This window comes from Lepidochelys kempii, chromosome 1 (genome assembly GCF_965140285.1).
Source record: "Lepidochelys kempii isolate rLepKem1 chromosome 1, rLepKem1.hap1, whole genome shotgun sequence".
In the NCBI taxonomy this organism is placed as follows: domain Eukaryota; kingdom Metazoa; phylum Chordata; order Testudines; family Cheloniidae; genus Lepidochelys; species Lepidochelys kempii.
The window spans coordinates 155483310-155489381 of NC_136380.1; positions in this window are offsets into that span (position 1 = coordinate 155483310).

Consider the following 6072-nt stretch of genomic DNA (forward strand, 5'->3'; position numbering starts at 1 on the left):
CGTCTGTGAGGGGAGGACTCCTGCCTCATACTGAGAATGAGGGGCGATCAGCAGGTTATCTCAAGTGCCTATATACAAATGCACAAAGCCTTGGAAACAAGCAGGGAGAACTGGAGGTCCTGGTGATGTCAAGGAATTATGACGTGATTGGAATAACACAGACTTGGTGGGATAACTCACATGACTGGAGTACTGTCATGGATGGTTATAAACTGTTCAGGAAGGACATGCAGAGCAGAAAAGGTGGGGGAGTAGCACTGTATGTAAGGGAGCAGTATGGCTGCTCAGAGCTCCGTTATGAAACTGCAGAAAAACCTGAGTGTCTCTGGATTAAGTTTAGAAATGTGAGCAACAAGAGTGATGTAGAGGTGGGAGTCTGCTATAGACCACTGGACCAGGGGGATGAGGTGGATGAGGCTTTCTTCCAGCAGCTCGCAGAAGCTACTTGATCGCACGCTCTGGTTCTCATGGGTGACTTTAATTTTCCTGATATCTGCTGGGAGAGCACTACAGCGGTGCATAGACAATCCAGGAAGTTTTTGGAAAGCGTAGGGGACAATTTCCTGGTGCAAGTGCTAGAGGAGCCAACTAGGGGGGGAGCTTTTCTTGACCTGCTGCTCACAAACCAGGAAGAATTAGTGGGGGAAGCAAAAGTGGATGGGAATCTGGGAGGCAGTGACCATGAGTTGGTTGAGTTCAGGATCCGACACAGGGAAGAAAGGTAAGCAGCAGGATACGGACCCTGGACTTCAGGAAAGCAGACTTTGACTCCCTCAGGGAACGGATGGGTAGGATCCCCTGGGGGACTAACATGAAGGGGAAAGGAGTCCAGGAGAGCTGGCTGTATTTCAAGGAATCCCTGTTGGGGTTACAGGGACAAACCATCCTGATGTGTCGAAAGAATAGTAAATATGGCAGGCGACCAGCTTGGCTTAATGGTGAAATCCTAGCGGATCTTAAACATAAAAAAGAAGCTTCCAAGAAGTGGAAGGTTGGACATATGACCAGGGAAGAGTATAAAAATATTGCTCGGGCATGTAGGAATGAAATCAGGAGGGCCAAATCGCACCTGGAGCTGCAGGTAGCGAGAGATGTCAAAAGTAACAAGAAGGGTTTCTTCAGGTATGTTGGCAACAAGAAGAAAACCAAGGAAAGTGTGGGCCCCTTACTGAATGAGGGAGGCAACCTAGTGACACAGGATGTGGAAAAAGCTAATGTACTCAATGCTTTTTTTGCCTCTGTCTTCACTAACAAGGTCAGCTCCCAGACTGATGCGCTGGGCATCACAGCATGGGGAGTAGATGGCCAGCCCTCTGTGGAGAAAGAGGTGGTTAGGGACTATTTAGAAAAGCTGGACATGCACAAGTCCATGGGGCCGGACACATTGCATCCGAGAGTGCTAAAGGAATTGGCGGCTGTGATTGCAGAGCCATTGGCTACTATCTTTGAAAACTCGTGGTGAACGGGGGAAGTCCCAGATGACTGGGAAAAGGCTAATGTAGTGCCAATCTTTAAAAAAGGGAAGAAGGAGGATCCTGGGAACTACAGGCCGGTCAGCCTCACCTCAGTCCCCGGAAAAATCATGGAGCAGGTCCTCAAAGAATCAATCCTGAAGCACTTACATGAGAGGAAAGTGATCAGGAATAGTCAGCATGGATTCACCAAGGGAAGGTTATGCCTGACTAATCTAATCGCCTTCTATGATGAGATTACTGGTTCTGTGGATGAAGGGAAAGCAGTGGATGTATTATTTCTTGACTCTAGCAAAGCTTTTGACATGGTCTCCCACAGTATTCTTGTCAGCAAGTTAAAGAAGTATGGGCTGGATGAATGCACTATAAGGTGGGTAGAAAGTTGGCTAGATTGTCGGGCTCAACGGCTAGTGATCAATGGCTCCATGTCTAGTTGGCAGCCTGTGTCAAGTGGACTGCCCCTGGGGTCGGTCCTGGGGCCGGTTTTGTTCAATATCTTCATAAATGATCTGGAGGATGGTGTGGATTGCACTCTCAGCAAATTTGCAGATGATACTAAACTAGGAGGAGTGGTAGATATGCTGGAGGGCAGGGATAGGACACAGAGGGACTTAGACAAATTGGAGGATTGGGCCAAAAGAAATCTGATGAGGTTCAATAAGGATAAGTGCAGGGTCCTGCACTTAGGACGGAAGAACCCAATGCACCGCTACAGACTAGGGACCGAATGGCTAGGCAGCAGTTCTGCAGAAAAGGACCTACGGGTGACAGTGGACGAGAAGCTGGATATGAGTCAGCAGTGTGCCCTTGTTGCCAAGAAGGCCAATGGCATTTTGGGATGTATAAGTAGGGGCATAGTGAGCAGATCGAGGGATGTGATCGTCCCCCTCTATTCAACATTGGTGAGGCCTCATCTGGAGTACTGTGTCCAGTTTTGGGCCCCACACTACGAGAAGGATGTGGATAAATTGGAGAGAGTCCAGCGAGGGGCAACAAAAATGATTAGGGGACTGGAACACATGACTTATGAGGAGAGGCTGAGGGAACTGGGATTGTTTAGTCTGCAGAAGAGAAGAATGAGGGGGGATTTGATAGCTGCTTTCAACTACCTGAGAGGTGGTTCCAGAGAGGATGGTTCTAGACTATTCTCAGTGGTAGAAGAGGACAGGACAAGGAGTAATGGTCTCAAGTTGCAGTGGGGGAGGACGTTTAGGTTGGATATTAGGAAAAACGTTTTCACTAGGAGGGTGGTGAAACACTGGAATGCGTTACTTAGGGAGGTGGTAGAATCTCCTTCCTTAGAAGTTTTTAAGGTCAGGCTTGACAAAGCCCTGGCTGGGATGATTTAATTGGGGATTGGTCCTGCTTTGAGCAGGGGGTTGGACTAGATGACCTCCTGAGGTCCCTTCCAACCCTGATATTCTATGATTCTATTCCACAGTCCATTGTCTTTGCTTATGGGCCATCAGCCCAGTCTGGCTTCTTTATTGTTGTACCTGAAAGGCTGGCTGTGGGTGTTTTCCAGAGTAAGCCCACTTGAAATACAGATCCCTAGTCAATATTCATAACTTCAGATACAAAAATGATACATGCATATAAATAGGATAATCATATTCAGCAAATCATAACTTTTCCAATGACATCTTCCATGCCCCATCTTGTACAAAATGCATCATAATATCCTAATTATATTATAATCATACAACTATGAAGAATATGGGGTGCAATGTCACGGAGTGTTGGGAGCCTGTGGGGTGAGGAGTTGGAGGTAAGAGGGAGATGTTGGGGGTGAGTTGTGGGGCTGTGAAGGGAATGGGGGGAATTGGGAGCTAGTGGGGTAGGTTGGGTGCCAGGATGTTATGGGCAAGTGGAGGATGTTGGGGGCTGTGGTAGGTGGGCTTGAGGTGTTGGAGGCTGCTGTGAACAGGACATATGTGGGGGCTGTCAGGAGAAGTGGCAGCTGGTGTATGGTTGTTGGTGTATATGTGGGGTGCAAGGGCCATTTGGGGGTCTGTTCGTGGGATGGGGGAGGTGTGGAGAGGGATATGTATGGGGTGGGGGCACTTGGATCAGTGGCCCCTGGTGAGAATGAGGCTCTTTACTCTGGTAGACTGTGATTCCCCTAACTAGGCTAGATGGACTGGCACACTCTGGGTTCTGTGCAATGTTTTGACAATGGAAAGCCATTGTCAACCTGATCTGATCAGCTAGTTAAACTAGATTTATGAAGTGGCTCAGAAGTAGCTGGAGCATACCAGTCAGTCTTGCCCCATATGGGGTAGCATCAAATCCTATCCAAATAGTTCGTGTATCTCAGAGGTACTTAGAAGATATTACAGATGATGGTGAGGCCTGGCTTTTTATCTAGATCGAGCAAAAGTACTATGACATGGAAGCAGACCTACCATAAGTGCCTGACTTAGTAATGTAAAATAGGCGAAGTATTGTGATCTTTGAAAATTGCTGAGGATGTAGTTGCTTTAAAAGATTTGTTTATTTGTTTCTATTGTATAGCAGTATGGATCTTTTTAACAGAGACCACATTTTCAGGAATGCTCTGTATATTTTTGTCAACACTTGTGTGCATTTGGTGCCCAGCCACATGATTGGTGAATGCAAAACAAATGAAGTTTGTGTTCAGATTGCAAGGTGTTTTTATGGGCAAAATTTTGGGTTCAGCTATAAAGATTTGGGGGGTTGGACTGCCCATTACATTACACCCTTTTGCAGGGGTGCAACTCCATTCATTTAGTTCCAATAGAGTTATACCAACTTGAAACTGGAGTAACCCATGGGCTTTTTGACTAACTAAATGCGTGCTTTGGATGTGCCTTGCTGTTAAGTTTAAAGTTAGGCATATAAAAGCCGCGTTGTGTGTGTTTCAAGTGGATATAATAGGTGTATTTATTACTTCTGTGTGAAGTCTTGTCATTGTTGTTGCACAGATTTTCAGTTAGAAAAAATTTACTGGTAAATTGTTAGTTGATTTTGAATATGGGTGCTCTGTCTTATGGTGATATCACACACACGTTTGTTTGTTTTAGACTATCTCTTGTTGTGTGTGACAAAATTAGCAACTTGAGATCATTTCTGCAGGGCTCTTGCACTATAAAATTAAGCACCACATTATTGCCATTGAGAAATGTATTTGTTTGTATTGCTAGAAATGTATGTACTGTTTTAAAATGTTGATGCCAGAGCTGCTAAACATGGAAATAAAAGGAGACTAGTGAGAAAATTGCCAAGTTGCCAAAAATTGATTTAAAAAAACACCTGTCACTACACTGATGTGCTCACAACACTGTCAGTCACCAGTGACAAAGTCACCAAGTATTTTGGCAGTGACTGTGTTGAAAATTATTTTAATCCTGATAGCCCCAAGACATTCAAACTCGATAGTGCTCAAAGAGTGCAGCATGAAAATATTAATAACCCCACAGCAACTAGTGATATATTAATAACTGACTCCAGTGAAGTTCAAACTGAGTTATTTAGAGAAAATTCCATTGACAAGTCAAAATTTAGTGCAGTTCGGAACAGAAATGTTTTATTGTAAAACACGGCCTGTGTCAGGCTGAGGAGCATTCCCTTGTCACGCTAAGACAGATTGATGCTTTTCAGCATCTTATTATGAAACTATGTCAAAGGCTGAAATCAAACTTAAACTAACCTGGTTATGCTATTCTCCTGTGCTGGACAAAAGTTACCGCCAATGCTGTTGGCTTTTTGGGGGTTGGAAAAAAACTCAGATGACTCAGCATGGATAAGTGGAGTGAGAAACTGGCAACATTTATCTCGAAATAGAGCAATACACAAAACATCTGCTAGTCATGTCAAAGGTTCCATTAGTTATGCTTGCATAGTAGCATTGACAAAGATCTCAAATTAAAAATAAAGAAACTGGCCATTTATTGACGGCAGGTCCTTGATCGTATCGTTAGTATCACCCTTACTTTAGCTATGTCTAATCTTCCATTTGCAGGTTCTAGAGAGATTATTGGTGAAGGAAACAGTGGCAGCTTCTTGTCTATTATAGAACTATTGGCCAAACATGATCCTGTTCTTGAAGAACTCAAAAGGAAGCCAAATGGCTCGCTAATGTATCTCAGCCCAGAAATTCAAAAAGAGGTCATATAGTTGATGTCAGATCAGGTTATAGAAAGTGTTGTTAGTGACACCCATGAATGCTCTGTTTTACTGAGGGATAAGAGACAGAACTTATCTAAAATTGACCAGCTATGTCAGTTTCTCAGTATGTTACTATAGAAAAAGATGAAAATGCAATCCTGCCAAAATAAATATGAATGAGAGTTTTCTAGGGTTTCATGAAGTAAGTGGTCAATCAGGTGCTAATCTTGAAAGTGATATCATCAAACATATTGAAGACAACAAGTCTAGAACTATCGAAATTACAAGGATGGGGATATGATGGTGCTGAGAATACGAGTGGAATCTATTCTGGTGCATAAAAAAGAATTGCTGCGAAAGAACCAAATGCAAGGTATGTGCACTGTGCTGCACACAATTTGAATCTGGTGTTAAACAATCCATTATGGACAATCACAGAACTTCAAACTTTTATGATTTAGTTGTGCCATTA